The sequence below is a fragment of the Colletes gigas genome, unplaced genomic scaffold (assembly GCF_013123115.1).
Source record: "Colletes gigas isolate AHSC1104 unplaced genomic scaffold, ASM1312311v1 Colletes_gigas_Sc00017, whole genome shotgun sequence".
Lineage (NCBI taxonomy): Eukaryota > Metazoa > Arthropoda > Insecta > Hymenoptera > Colletidae > Colletes > Colletes gigas.
Genome location: NW_025106646.1, coordinates 385,815 through 401,390, shown reverse-complemented (window position 1 = coordinate 401,390; position 15,576 = coordinate 385,815). Strand labels below are relative to the sequence as shown.

Below are 15,576 nucleotides of genomic sequence, written 5' to 3'. Positions count from 1 at the left end.
GGCCGATCCGTAGCGGCCCGTAAAAGGTTCTGGACCCAGAAGTCTCTCGAAGAATACACTTACGTGCCTTCTTTACAATAAGAAAGCCGGCTGGATGGTTTTCTGCGTCGCTTTGATCGAGAACCATGCAAAAAGAGGAGCCAACCTGAACGAGGAGACTCTCGCAGGGGTGACGAGCGTCGTCGTGACGGAGTCTGCGTGCTGCGACGACGACGACGACAGTCAGGAAAACGCCGAGGACCGGAGAAGAGGATAGCAGCGTGGACATTGGTGGGGGTAGATCAGAGGGAGAGGATGGTGGAAGCGAAATCTGGCCTCAGTCGTGCGCGACGCGCCATATGCGGTGGACCATTTGTCAAGGCTCTCACAAAGGCCAATAATCTCGCGTGACACGTGTGATTCCCCGATAAAAAGTGTCACGTGCTGGCTGCTACGCACCCCTCTCTTGGCCTACCGGGGCACGAACCTCCCCACCCCGGATCTGCCGGCCGAAAACTTGACGGAAAAAGTTTTTCCCTCGGAGACCAGCTAGAGTTTCGTCCACGGTGGCGATCGGGGAACTCGCCCGCTAGTTTCGAATCGCGGGAACTAATCTCTTTCGGACGAGGGTAAGAAAAGAACACCGAGGTTCTTGCAGCGGGCGAATTTACGTGGGTAAAGTTTGGATCGTGATGCTACGGGAAACGTAGAAGCTCGAGAAGCCGAGGGAAGATCGGAAGGTGGTCGGTGGACGTGGACCGCGTGGGGCGATCAAGGAACGCGTTTTTTTTTCATCTCGAAGCTCGGGCAAACTGTGATCTATGGCGGCAATCGACGGGCCAGAGTGAAACGAAGATTTACGTCGATTATAATTAAATCTCGACGCGATTGAAGAGGAACGATGAAACTGGCCGACGTTTGATGTAACATCGCTGTTGGCCCGGAACAATCAAGACGATCGACGTGGATCTCGTTAAAAAGCGATCCCTGGGTCCTGTCAGAAATTTATGGTGCATCGAAAAGAAGGTATGCTCGCAAACCGCCGAATACAGTCGCTAATTTTATGCCCGAGAAAGTTTTATCGCATGCACGGGGAACGGAGCCGAGAAATTTATTCAAATTGAGTCGTCGAATTTTTCTACTCGCGACGCGACAGGTGACGCCGAGGCAATTTGAATGCTAAAGAGACGCAATCATCGATGCTCTTAAGGATCGACCGTTAAGAAGCACGTGTCCCTCGAATCAGAATAGCGGACTTCGGTCCAGCGAATAGATTATCCGTAATCAAGGTCGATGGTTCATTGTTATTGCCCGCAGCCGCTATATTTAGAATGCCAATTCGTATATTGTTACTTCTTTTGCTCGAACCTTTTTGTACGCGCAAAGCATCCCATGGAAGTGTTCGTTGCTAAATATTCTGCGTCAATTGCTCATAACTTCGTAGAAAAATCTATTTTGAAAAGTCGTGATAATCAAATTAAAAATAACTGTAGTTATCGATAAGATACCAAGTATGCAATAATGAGTGACTATAATCATCGTTAGTATTGAAGGGGTAACTACTATCACAAGGTGATAAATAAAACACAAACGTAAGTAAATATTTCTTTGTTTTCGCAATTATCCCAATCACGGACTGCAGAGATAAATAAAATTCTGCGTCCCCTAACTGATAATTGAAACAATCGTTTTTATCACTGATCGTTTTACACTCGTTTCTGCGACTAGTAATTTAAACGTACGATTAGTTAAAATGAGTACAATTATTGTAGGAATGTTTTGTATTGTTTTCACGCACATTTAATTTCAACGAACAACCATATAAATATATTTGATCACGAAATGGTCCAAAGCAATTTTCCGACGTGTAAGAGTTGACCATCATAACGCACAAGGAAACGTAGAGAGAATGCTAACCCAGAGGAACTGGCACACCTGTTGGGGAAACCTGATGTCGGGAAAGACGCGATTCTTCATCGAAACGATGATCCCTTTTATGCAAACCTCCATCCCGATACCTTTGTATAGGACAACGGCTAAACGTGACCAAAAGAGGAAAAAAGAAATTCCTCGGCCAGTTTCCCTCTCCGATACGTGAAATAACGTCGAGGTATAAATTTGGAGAAAAAGGAAAAAACGGAGGTAGATAGAGATAGGAGGCGAGCAGAGGCTGGGTATCTCGTTTTACCCACATTCTCGCAATCCATCGATCACACGGATTTACCACACGTACGGTATTTCACATCGAACGTGTTTTATATTTAGCACGGCCCATTGGACGCCGCGTTATCGCGCTGTGGCGCATTAAGGCAGGGAATAATTAATTCGAGCCGTACCGATTCACAGATTACAGCCGCGAACGTTAATATTTCGAGGAACGAATTGAATTCCAATATCCGCGGACTCGATTGTGTCTCATTAAACGGGCCGCCGAGGCAATTAAGCATGACTAACATATTTGTAACGCTCGATGAATGGGCCGCAACCCGCCAGCCGTGACTACGACCCCGTTCCGAGGGTAAACATCGTTTCCCATATCGTATGCTGTTTAAACATTCATGCAATGGCGAAAGTATTCGAACGCTTACCTACGAAACGTTTGTTCAATTTATCGGACGTAAATTTTTAACGGGCGTCTCTGTATTCACTTTTCACCACGTTCTATTACATCCGTTCGTCCTAATATTAAATTCATGTTCATTGAAAATGTAAACCTTAAGAATTCGCTATTCTTAACAACGAACGTTTTAGTAGAATTGATTTTTAACAAATTTTAGTTATTTATACTATCCATTGTTTTTAATATTAAATTCATGTTCGTTGAAAATGTAAACCTTGAGAATTCGCTATTCCTAACAACGAACGTTTTAGTAAAATTGATTTTTAGCAAATTTTAGTTATTTAATATTCAATATTTTTTATCGTTCAATAAATAGTAATTTTGTTACGCATTGCAACTTTATTCATATTTGAGATATTTGATAGCTCCATGTTTTAACAAAAATGGCCACCACGTTCAGTGGTCATCGAACTTCAGTGGTACTGGAACTTGATGCTCGGTTAAATTCTGTTTTAATCTTGAGAAAATGGTTCTCTAAACGCTTGGAATGCAGAAGGAGGTTTATGGTGATAATTGCATGTCCTCGACACTAGTATCTGTAAGATATAGACGCTCCAAAGTCAGCCAAGAGGATTTGGTCGACGACAAATTGCCAGGTCATCCAAAGATAGTCATCTCGTTGTCCGATTGACCTTTGCTTTTGCAGAAATTATTTTTGTACCAAATGGAACTACTTTAGAAGATCAATAGGAGGATCAAATGGAGAATAAAGTCCATTCCAATATACGATCATTTTCCCAGAAGCAATATATTCATAATTAATTTTTTAATTTAATTAGAGTCATAACAGGGGTTGGAACTAATCGATTGAATGAAGAATACATTGTTGCCTGGTTGAATCTAAATTCCATGAAACGAAACGCGACAGCGATTATCGAGATGTACGCGTTATTAATGTTTCTTTTATCGTGTAACGATTAATCTTGTTGGTAATGAATAATATTCGAGGGTGTATTCGCGAGATTATTTTGAATTTTAATCTCGTTTCGGGGAATCTGGTCCAGCGTCGGGTTCTCGTTCCCCGGAATCGATATATCGTGCTTTCCGTATCGGTTCGTGCACGAACGGGCTCAATGGGCTAGAAAATGCCGGGTGTTAGTCTTTTTCGTTCGGCTCTGCCTAACAATCTATCGGGCTCTTTTAAGCGGGGTTAACGATCTGGCAGTGTCCCGGACCGCGCTTCGGACAGCAGCCGGGAAACTCGTAACGCCTAGAGTGACACGTCGTGCGATGAAATTGTAAATGGCCCCATGGGACGAGCCGCGAGACTCGAGACTTTAAGTACCGGGCGATATATAGTTACCGAGGGAAAGTTGTTCGCGACCGTGAAGCACCAGCACTCAACGGGGGTAAAAATACACCCTTCGCGGGAACTTTGTTGCACGGAGAACTATGAATCTCTGCATAGACGTTGCGTAAAAATTATACGGATTGTCCCACGAATACCCGCGAACTATGGCCGAAATATTATGGATTGAAAATTAAATAAATTCCTTTCGAGCGTGAAGAACAACCCCCATAGGCGCTCGGTCGTTCGTTCGACCATCAAAATTGTTTGATCTCTGCAGTGTTTCCGTAGCCGAATTTGAAGCTGAACTCTATAATTGTACTCTGTAGGTTAAAATTTGTTTTGGTATACATTTGCGATGCAACGATCCCTTGTATAAAATGTAATTAATCGCGGGGACAATTGGTTAAATATTTCGATGCTCCCCTGATGGAACAGTTTCGATAAATATTTGGCACGAAAGGCAAGAGCTTCCGCCAACTAATTAGCCAATCAAACAGCTTATTAATTAGCGTTCGATATGATGACTGAGTAGTTATTAGCAGACGTTCGTGTTACTAATACCCCCGGGTGACGCGAAATTCAACGTATTACATGTTCTGCATCGATTTCCGACCAATTGATGTACGCTGAAGCAGGTTACCGAATTTCCTGTCAAAGTGCATTGACTAGATCGATTTATTGTTCGATACTTTCATCGTATTTATTCTTCTTTATATTTACGGTACAAATAAAATGTTTGAGTCGAGTTATAAACCAATCGGACCGTGGCTGAAAAGTTTCGTTTCATAAATTTTGCAATTGAAGTCGTATTACGCGAGGTAACGTGTGCAATATTCCACGAGTGCTGCGGAGGACCTAAAATATTTAACTTACAATTAGAAGTCCAAATTACCTGCCATTAGGCGGATAAAGCGCGGCACATTTACGTATTAATGCTAATTCAGTACGGTCAAAAAACGCAGCGGATTCCCTCGTGCTTAACATGTACAACGTACGTGAGAGAACATTGAAATTACCCGCTCTGATACAATGAAAATAGTATACTTTTATGCAGAGCCGCATGTGTAAATTGCATGGCAGTTTAAACTATCTGCACACTGAGTGGCGTTTAAAATTGTCTACTCTTTATGGTTCAATTGATTTACTGTCCATAAAGTGTGACAATTGAAACAAACGAATGACACTGATAGCGCGTGGCAATAATGCTACTAAAGGTTAATATTTTTTATTTTCAAATTCAGATCGAGTTTAATATTTCGCTATTTATTCTACAAATATTTAAATAACTTTTATTTCAACTAAATATTTCGGTTTATGTATTTGTTCTTCTTGCACGTATTTTGTACCTTGTTTACTTCTCTTCTACACCGCGTAAAAACTTTTACGCGTTATTTGGCTTCCAAGGAAATGTTACAGCGTGGTCGTACGTGTTTAAAATTGTCTATCCTTATACCAACGATGTTGATTATTTTCTATTATCTTTAGGACTCCTAGCACGAGTTTTCGCGAATATATTTTCGAAAGTACGTTCTTTAGGAAAATTAAAAGATTTTTTCAAAAGTTCACGCTTGTCTGTTCTTTTGCGTGAGAATCTGAAGAATTACTCTTAATTAAATCGTCCGTCGAGAGTTTTACACCCACTGTTTTCGATCTACGACTATTATTAGTCGCGCAGACGTTCGATTGCGAAAGCAAGAAGAAAACGTAGGTGACGCGATAACGCTTCGGCGGGTTCCACACGGTGTGCGCGTTGCAACGAGACGATCTGATATAAAATTCGTTCACACTAGCCCCGTAAAAAGCAGCGAAGACAGAAGGTCTTGGTATCCGTGATATCGCGTTGAGGGTGTCGCGTCGGCTCGCCAAGGGTAGCTAGAAGTGGCGCGGCTAAGAAGGCGGGGGCGGGTTCGGTGGCGGCTGCAGAACGTGCAAAATAATCTCTCCTTTCCGCGAATAAAGTGGGCCCTCGTTAGTTTCCGCTTGCCGTAACTCTTGGCGGCAAGACGCACGAGCCGGTATTATTCTTGGCTGGAATAGCGGATCGTTAGGTTTAATCGTGCGGGCGTTTTCGTCGCGACGGACGACACAATCAGCCGCGAGTAATCCTCCGGTCGAAGCCGTGGAGGAACAGAAGAAAATAAAAAAAGGAAAACGCGGCGAGAAAAACGGGCGGGGGTGTGATCAACCGACGCCGGGGGTAAAAGGGACGGAAAATGCTCTGCCCGCCTTTCGTGTCTAATATACAAAGAGGCCGATACAACGGGAGCACTTTTCTGCAATTTCGACGCTGGGAAGAAAGGGGCTGAGAAGGGCGAGAGAGATTACGACCTGGCTGACACACAATACGACAGGACGTCGACGTCTTTCCTCGTGGCTGCTACCACTCGACGAGATGATTTCTCGTACTTTCCTCATCGCCCTGGGGAAGATATCCGGGTCATTCCACCCCCCAAATCGATCAGTTTTTTGCGTTCCGTGTCAGAGATTTGCTTGCAATTGTCATATAATACAGGACTGAATTAACGAGAATAAGAACGTGTTTAGAAAAATTTTAATGACAGATTCTAGAGCCCAAAATAAGACGAACATTAAGAATACAAATTCGTTGATTGAGGCTTCGTTAAAAAGTTATTAACGTTTAAAGTTGTGCCTGTAGAACGGCGATCTGCGAACAGCTGCGTACGCGTGATAGTGGTTCTCACTCATAAGGCTGTCGATACGTCGCTAAGTAGAGTTTCTCATCCTAAGTGAGAACCACTATCGTAACGCAGCTGTTCGCAGATTGCTGTTCTATAGGCGGAACTTTAAACATTAATAACTTCTTAACGAAGCCTCGATCAACAAATTGGTATTCTTGATTTTCGTCTTAATTTGACCTCTAGTACCCTGTATAATAACGTTTAAAGCACGAAGAGGAATCGAAACGTCCTTTGCAACGTTTGGTCGCAGTCGTGTCACTTCCGAGTTTCGTCGTACGATTTTCAGAGAATATACCGTGAGTCACGAAATAAATTTTGCGACAGTCGTGGAAGCGGTGTTTCTCTTTAAGCCGCGGGGAAATAATTGGACGATATTTTGAAACGTCGCGCGAATCGAGCACATCGCGATGTACGAATGGAAGGTTTTTTCCTATCGAGAACGACGTATTGCGGTTAAAAAATGATGCGCCCGTTATCAGCAATTGACGCACCCTTTGATTCACTCCCAGACGATAAAACTATTGTTCGTTCTTTGCACTTTGTGAGAGCGAGCGTGGCGCGGGAAACAGAATCGTATCGCGCTCGTTCAGTCGCGTGTCCCAATTCGCGGAATCGTCGGACGTATTTTAACGGAATTTGATGGAGGCTGGTTTCGTTCAGTCAATACGCTTTCGGCGAGTAATTAAAAGTTACTCCGCTTTATAGAAGCATCGGGACCGTGGGAGCCTGTAAATTAAATTTCTCGAAAGTATTCGTATCAAGATACACAGAATTTACAACGATTTTGCATTTAAATTGACGAAACTCTTTCGAAGAGCTGGCTTCTGTCAATATTAAAAATCGTGGAAATTGTATTGTAGAGAATGTGGCTGTGCTACCGTCGATATTTCAATATCTCTTGCTCTGTGAAATATGAGATCTGTGTTGAATAAAATTTTAATTAATCGGGACTGAAAATTTGTGTATATTATAAATATAATCTTCGTTCGTAATAGAAGTTATAGCAGAATGTGCATCGCGGAATAAATGAATGCGAAAGATTCGTATACGTAAAGTGTCCGTCGTGATTCGGAAGTTCCATTGTGAGCGTTTTAAGGGTGGTTTTAATCGCAATATAAAGCGTCTTATGCGTCACTAAATCCGTAAGAACCGCACGGTTTTAGGGAGAGGTTTACGACATCTCTGCATTTCCGTATCTCGGGCGATTGTGTCTGAAAAAGTTTCATAACTAAATTTCCAACGGGCAGGGACGTTTATCGCGACGAGCCGCGTCAGCGTCGGTTCGTTCCGATTATCTGCCGGACTTTTTTTCTATTAAACCTCAAGTTTTTATCGAGTTACGCAAATGGCCCATGACGGAATACATTAAGTCATAATTTTATGAAAACGGGAATACGTACGTCTCGATTATGCGTTTAGCGGCGTACAATTGGCTGAAAATTTTCATTTACGCGCCCCTACGTCGGGTGAAAGAGTTCGTTTATAAAACGACGATAAAAATGAAAGCCGAAGCAATGCATTTATTACTATTTCTGTATCTCTCGAATTCCATCGTTGGTTTCAATTTTAATGTTTGCGTCACGGAAGGGTTTTTTTATGAAAAAAAAGTCACGAGTATTCTGCGTTTGGAAAAAGGCTTTATGTACTGAAATAGAATTGCAGTTTTTGTCAAACACGAGGATGACATTCGGTGCATTTGGCCACGAGAAACACGAATGCCAATAAATATTCCTGAATCCGAGCTAACGACCATTCACGGGAACTACAAACGCTCCGAAATTCCAAGAGGACCCCTGTCACGTGCGCCGCTATCGTAGACTCTTCGAGGGAAAAAAGGGGGCGGGTAGGGGAGAAATGACGGGGTGCAGCTCTCGCGTGGATTTCGGTAGGCACATCTAATTGCGTTGGCTGATTTATCGGCCGCGAAGTGGTTTCGGCCAGACGGAGGAACTGGTAAAACGCGCGATAAACGACGAGGAGGAGACAAACACGGCGCAAGATCCATTCGGTAGCGATGGGACCTGCCCAGTGATATAGCCATTCACAAAGCTGAGGAATTCTGGAAATCTGTGAATGAAAAATTCGATAATTATTGGAAATAATTACCAAGCCTAAGACGTAACAATTTGCAATGAGGAGATATATTGTTATCCGACAAATAATACATATTTTTCGTACGAATTTATTTTTTCATATGAACGTATTCATTATGGTACTTAAAGTGGTTATTTGTTAATTGTTTTCTTCTCCGTTATGAATGACTATGTCACTGGTCCCATCGCTGGTCGGTCGGTAGCCGTGTAAACCGTCGGTGAATCATGGGTGTTGAGACGTACCCGTGTAAACGTGTCTTCGTCGTGGCTGGTAGGGCACTTAACAATTGCTTAAAATAACCGAATCCCGCGCGTGGAAATGATTTCGCCGCTTCCTTTTCTACCAGGGGTGAGCCGCGGGATCATCCAGGGAATCGGGACGAAGGAAAAAGGTCGAAATGGATGGAATCGCGTTTTAAAGCGAAATGAAAAAACACGAAGAGGAAGAAAAAGGGTAGCAGCCTCGAGGAGGATAAATAAACGCGAAACACGGACCGATACAAGGAGAGAAAGAAACGGAAGGGGGAATAAGCGTAGGGAGAGCACCAGGGCTCGTGGCGAAGAGGGTAAATAACGGAGGGAAAATCGAGAGGGAAGAAAGAGAAGAAAGTATTCGTGAGTGGTTAGCGCGGAACGCAGGACCCGCAGCTGCGGGAGGTCTACGTTCATTTTAGGGAGCCCTTTACCAGAAGGAAAACAGTGTTACGCGATATCACGTGAATATATTATTTCGAGGCTGTGTCTTCTTCACTTCCAACCAGCCGACAATATATTAAAAGAAAACAAACTGTATTTAATTATAGCATGCCTCGATCGTCACTTCCATCGCCAATGGAGGGGCTACTTCAATTTTTCGACATTTATCTCTGTATAAAAAAGAACACATCAGAGTTAATCGATGAAGAATTGTTCAAATAATATACAGAAATTTGTTTAAAGACAAACAAGACAGGCAATAGTTCTGATAATCAAAACTCTGTTTTAAATGTTACGTAAATGTAATCTATCGCCATTTTCTGTATACTTGAGAAATATTCAAACGACGACACGTTATGTAAAAATATCTCCTTTCCGGCAAATACCAAAAATGGCCACTGATCGTTCTTTGTTTCTTGTAGGACTGAATGGGGCTACCTCGCGATAACATTGAATTCATGCATACGAGGAAGAAAGAAATAACCGGGAATAAGTGAGTACAGCTTTACGACAGATCCTTTTGCGATAATAAGAGTATTGTGCGGAGAAAATATAACGGAAACTAAGTTAGCGTAATCTTTCGGATGTCCCTTCCCCCGACGTGACTGTTTTGCGACTCCGCGCGTAAAAATTTCCATTAATGTCCTTCTTTTTATGTTTCTTTTCACTTACTTTTTGTTTTGCAAGCTGCTGTAACGTTGATCCGTAAAAGTACTACTTGTGTCGAAAAATCATTAACTTAAAACAGTGTTTTGCAACGTTTTCTTACTCTTGACCCCCTCCTGAGTTTTATTTGTTATAACACCTTGCATCCATTAACGAAAAATTAATTACCAATCAATCTTTTTCGTCCAGAATGAGTACTCGCTCAGGTTTCTTCAATGAAATTGTATGACGTCGGGAAGCTGGGAAGTCGAACGAATTAATTAATTACGCGCATTAATTACACTCGGTCGGTCGACGGTGTTCATCGTTGATTACTTCATAGTTAACGCCGTTTCGCAGTATGTTGCTGCTACAGACGCCAAGTTATTCTTGTTTGTCATCGCAGCAGCTTCGTCCATTTAATTAGTTTAGTAGATTCAATTATCATTCGCTTCGGAATATTCCTCCTAGGAGCGAAGCGATGTCACGTGATCCTGCAGGATTACGTTGCACAAGGCGGATAACTCTGGCGTGCATTTTCATGAAAACAGGATTACACGGGAACTTATTTAACTTTTCGGTTACGATAGGAAATTTAACGCGCCTCAAAGTAGCCACTGGCGTGGTAACGCGACGTTAATGAATTTAATTTCATCAAATGAATCGATTATGTTCGAGGAGACTGGGCAGACAACTTCCTCCAAATTAAAATTGCAGTGAATTATACTAGAATGGTTGATAAAAATTGGTGCATGTTGGTGAACATATAACTCAAGCTGCAGAATTTTAATAAAAAGCACTTTTAAATAATTCATAAACGCGAACAGAAATTGCGTACAAAGTTACTGTTTTATAAACAGCACGCGTAACAATAAAACAATACGCCACCCTTATGATAAAGAACGTCTGTTTATGGAACTATCTCCGTGAAATATGTATTTTTTAAAGCGGGAAAATTGTCTGAAACAATGTGTATAAAAATGTCAAGTTTTAACAGCAGAGACTCCTGGCGCCTTGGCGTGCTTCATAGGGTGCAGTTTTATTCTTTTCCTATTCTCCTAAAATCGCCCCATCTTTCTGAAACATACGTTTTATGGAGGAAAGTTCGAGGAACAGTGGGAAATTTTTTATTATAGGATTATGCATCGCTTTATTTTTACGCGACATGCTGTCGAAAGAAAGTCCACAAAACTTTTATTCCATGTATGTAACACTTAAAAAAAAATAAGATAAAATACATATTTGACCCTAAAAGTATTTGTATTATTAACCTAAAAAAAATGCAATTTGCAAAAAGATTAATTTGAAGTGCAAAACCTATGGTAGCCGGCGATAAGATATTATAACTGCCGTAATATAGGGAATAATTAGCTATAGATCGTTGCGCAAGCTGCCGAGCGTAGCAAAAATGAAATTTTCTAACTAACGGGCAGAACGAAGAACAATTTACGTCGAGACTGTCCAGAGTGCTTCTTTCCTATGACGTCGTTCCGGATCATTATTTTTATACCGGAAGCTGGCATCGTCATTCTCGCGACGGTTCTTTTTCTCCCGCATTAACAGCGTCCCGCGAGGGGAATCGCTCGACGTTTCCCTTTTTCTTGCATATTTAAGCTCGGTTAAAGAATCGGTTACGCAGCGGTATAACGAGGATTTCAGTAACCCTGACTATTACTGGTTTCTTGCTGCTTCGGGAAGGTTTTCAGCCGCTTTAAATTGTCCCCCCGTGAGAAGCAAAGCCGTGCTACACGATAGTACAGGATTACAGCGGCACAAAAGCGAAGCCCGTGCATTTTCATGAAAACAGGATTACAGGAAAACTTATTTAACTTTTCAGTAATCGCGCGACGCTTACCGTCGAGCGTCCTTTAAGTGGGACTCTGGGTACGTTACGTGATAGCGCAAGATTGCGTTGCTATTCCTTCGACCTGTGTAACCGGTAGCTGGGAGCATTTTCGGATAAGTAGTCGCGACGCTCACGATCCCGCGATAAAACAACGACGAGTGTATTTATGACGAAAGTATAATTGGAGGAAGAAGTTTAGCTCGCGTGCAACGGCGAGAACTGTTGCTTACAGGGGCGAGGCAGACACAAAAATATCGTTTGGAGGCAACAGAGATGAATGAAACAGTAAAGAAAATAAGAAGGAACCACCAGTGTTAATATCGAAGAGGTCAATGCAGAAGAATGCATCTAAATGTTTAAATCGAAGCAATCGCTAAAATTCGCCGAGGCACGTTTAAATGGAAAATCTTTACGTGACGAAGAAACGAAAGGAAACGAGGAAACTAGACTCGTTCAAAGTTTTATCGAAGTCAGCCGCAACTACTTGCATCTACTTAAACGATTGAGGAAAATTCTATTTACTCTGTGCTTCTTGCTTTTTTCGAATCCGTTCGAAAAGCTATGAATGGAAACGTAAGATTTTAAATTGTACCTTTGGTGTATTCATATCGAGGTATAAAGTGGAGTGTCGTTTAATCTAATAAATTCGATGACAAATACGGTTTTCTCGAACACAGCGAAGTATTCTCGTGCTCTCTATGGTTTCTCTATATTGATGTCCAATCCGGATGCCCGTACGATGCATGGAAAATCGTCTCTTCGTTTCTAAGTCCGTCGTAAAAGTGTTCTTGCTATCCTTGCCCCAGCTTTATATCCGCGGGTCGTGCCAAAGTATCACGATAAATTTAAAAAATACAAACGAGATTCGCATCGTCTCGGCGGGCGTAAACGTCGCCTCGTTCGTTCCATCCGCACGCAACAATAACGCAATAACTGCATTTGTTCGTCGCAGCCTGCGACAAAGTAACAATGGTCTCCGATCGAGTTGTCTTATTTCGACTCGTTCGTTCGCGATTTTATTCCCCACGATTCGTATTAAACTTTTATCGGGACTACAATAGCAAAGTGCTTGGGAGCCGAATCGAGAGTAAACGATCAGCTTCGAGCAGACGCAGCACCGATCGAAACTATCGAAAGTACGAGATTGGGTCTCATGTTTCAGCGTTGCGAGAATCCATATTGTAGACGAAATATAATTTTCTCGAGTTTCTCGACTTCGAGGTAAATTTCGAAACCAGTTTTCTCGTTATTATAAATACGATGCTCGTGTTTAAACATTTTTATTCAAAACGAACGTCTCGAACGTGCAATTTCTAGGTGTCGGTGTTTCAAAAAAATTTGACATAAAAATCTACGATTTGAAATTATGCATGGACTCGTGTCGAACGATAGCCGTAACGAGGGGACGATGTTCGTAAAAAAAGGTGTGCACGCGGGAAAAGGGAGCTCGATGATCGAAAGTTTGTAGAGGAGGAGTTATGGCAGTGGCGGTAATGAAGCCAAAGGCACGGGAAGACAAGCGGGCGCTGTCTGTTTGGAAAGAAAACACTTATTAGCAGGGTTGGATCGTGGTTCCGGCGAGGGCTGAATTTAAATCGGTACACGCCGGCACCGGGCAAAACGTAGAAAGGAAACAGCGCGACAAAATGGTGGAGGGACCCGTCGCGTCGTCGGTCCGAGAAACATACGGGATCCCCGGCGCGGACGCAAATCCAACCGGACCCGAGGGATCTATTTTAATTATGCCAGGAGGAAAATTTGCAAAGAAAAATAGCGAGGCTCTCCTTATTTCAGCTACGGAGGTATAAACGGGTGACTCATGACGGTAATAAAGACGATCCCGTTACTGGAAGAGAACTTGAATCCGCCCCGCGGGAATTATATTCTTTTAATGACGATTGAATTAAACGTCGATTCGATTATTCTCGGGGCAAAGAGAATTTGTTTCGGGGCTACGGGGAAAATATCGCTGGCCCTCGAGAAGTATCGCAACGGTCGAATAAACGTTGCTCCCTGAAACCAGAATTGTACTAATTCATTTACATGGTATTTAAATTTAGTTGGTTCGTAATTGCATTAAAATTGAATAGCATTCGATTAAAAATGAAATAAAATGCAACGTGATTAAATTACAACTCTCAACGTCGAGTCACTGAGATTTAATTTCTTTGCGTGTTTGTTTTACAAATGTATGCTTTTGTCTGTACATGTCAGTTAATACGTCTCTGTTACTAATTAGTGATAAGTTTAAAGTGTTCTTTATTTGTTTTTGTCCCGTCGAGTAACGGTTTTCCAGCCCCCGCGATATTACTTTACTTTACTTTAAACTTCCTTGGGAAGTATTAAGCGCGTGATCGTGAAAGAAACGCTTAATTATAAGTTCGATTTGTTTCTAGCAGCGAAGCAGAGACGCCTGTGATTTACACGCAGCTTTTGTGGAAGGTTCGTGACACGTTCGTCGACTTCGTGTTGTGTTACACGTAGCATTACACCCGTCTGACTCGGCTTTACTAGCACGGTAATGAGTGTAATTAATTAAGGTGTTCGTAGATCCCGTTGTACAAGTATCGCGCACGTAACACATCGACGAAATTCTATGCAACCAGAAATCAATAACGCGAACACTAGGAGCGTGCGGGTATTCGAAATTACTATAATGGTCATTTGTGGCTAATCGACTGTATTAAGCAGAGTTTCTAAATTCTTAATTGCACGGAGAATAGTTTTACAATTTCCTTTACATTTGCAGAACAGATTAACTTTGACGTCAAACTTTGTCGCTGTGACGCCTTTGTCGAGGCGTCGAGTATTCGATAAAATTAAATTGTAAAATGAAAAGTGAACGTACCTTTGAAGTGTCAACGTTCCTTTCGCGACGCATTGTGTTTGTCCCGACGGCGCGACGAACCAGTTTCGTTTTGAATGAAAAGAGTCGAGCATTGTTCATTAATCAGAGGCAGATAATTAAATTGGGATAGCTTAAGATTTCGAAGGCTCGAAAGGATTCCCATAGGAGCGGCCAGAACTGGCTTGGAGAATTCGATAAGAGGAGCCCACAGGATTTCGAAGAGGGTGCACAATAGTGAAGGACGCTCTCAACTGTAAAATAATTAAGCTCCGCGAAGCCCCTAATCGTTCCTGATCTTCTTCCGACGAATCGATTGGTTCATTCGATTAATCGCGAAGAATTCAATTATCGAGACCGAAACTTTTGTATCTGGTTACTGGTTACGCCGCGATACAGAGAGATTCGCGCTGTTTTCAAGCTCGAACGAGACCTTTTCACGTTTAATCAAAGTCGTTCGAGTTTTGACGTCACGCTTTCCGCCTTCTGAACCTTCGATTACATGTTAAAAGACCCGTTGCTTAAAATTTTAGCGTAAATGTAATATACGGCGAGTGCTTTAATCAACGGCCCCCCAAAAGCGATCGTTGGAACAAAGATACTTATTCAGCACCGATCACCTATCAAGCAATAATCCCACTGTGAAAGGACCGCGATAGCTTTCGGTAATTAAAGTTCATTATACGCCCTCCGTTCACGAAGACAATCTGTCAAAACGGTTAACGCAGCAAACGTCAAAAGGGAAGCTTCGATTCTCCCTTCAGACTCCAGCCCTCCGTCTCCAGGAACACGGTAAGCCCGCGAACTGGAAGGTTTTTGCGAGACACTCTTCAATTTATTATTACCCTGCAGAGGAGCCGTG

General features: G+C 42.4%; 1 protein-coding gene across 1 annotated transcript in view; it reads left to right on the top strand.

Moving 5' to 3' along the window:
- Nucleotides 1–907: 907 nt before the first annotated feature.
- LOC122400353 overlaps nt 908–15,576 on the top strand; it is a 37,933-nt gene continuing 23,264 nt past the window's right edge. The window contains exons 1-2 of the mRNA XM_043401772.1: nt 908–1,005; nt 9,801–9,871. The gene's annotated coding sequence lies outside the window, so the exon portion shown is untranslated. The remainder of the gene's footprint in view (nt 1,006–9,800; nt 9,872–15,576) is intronic.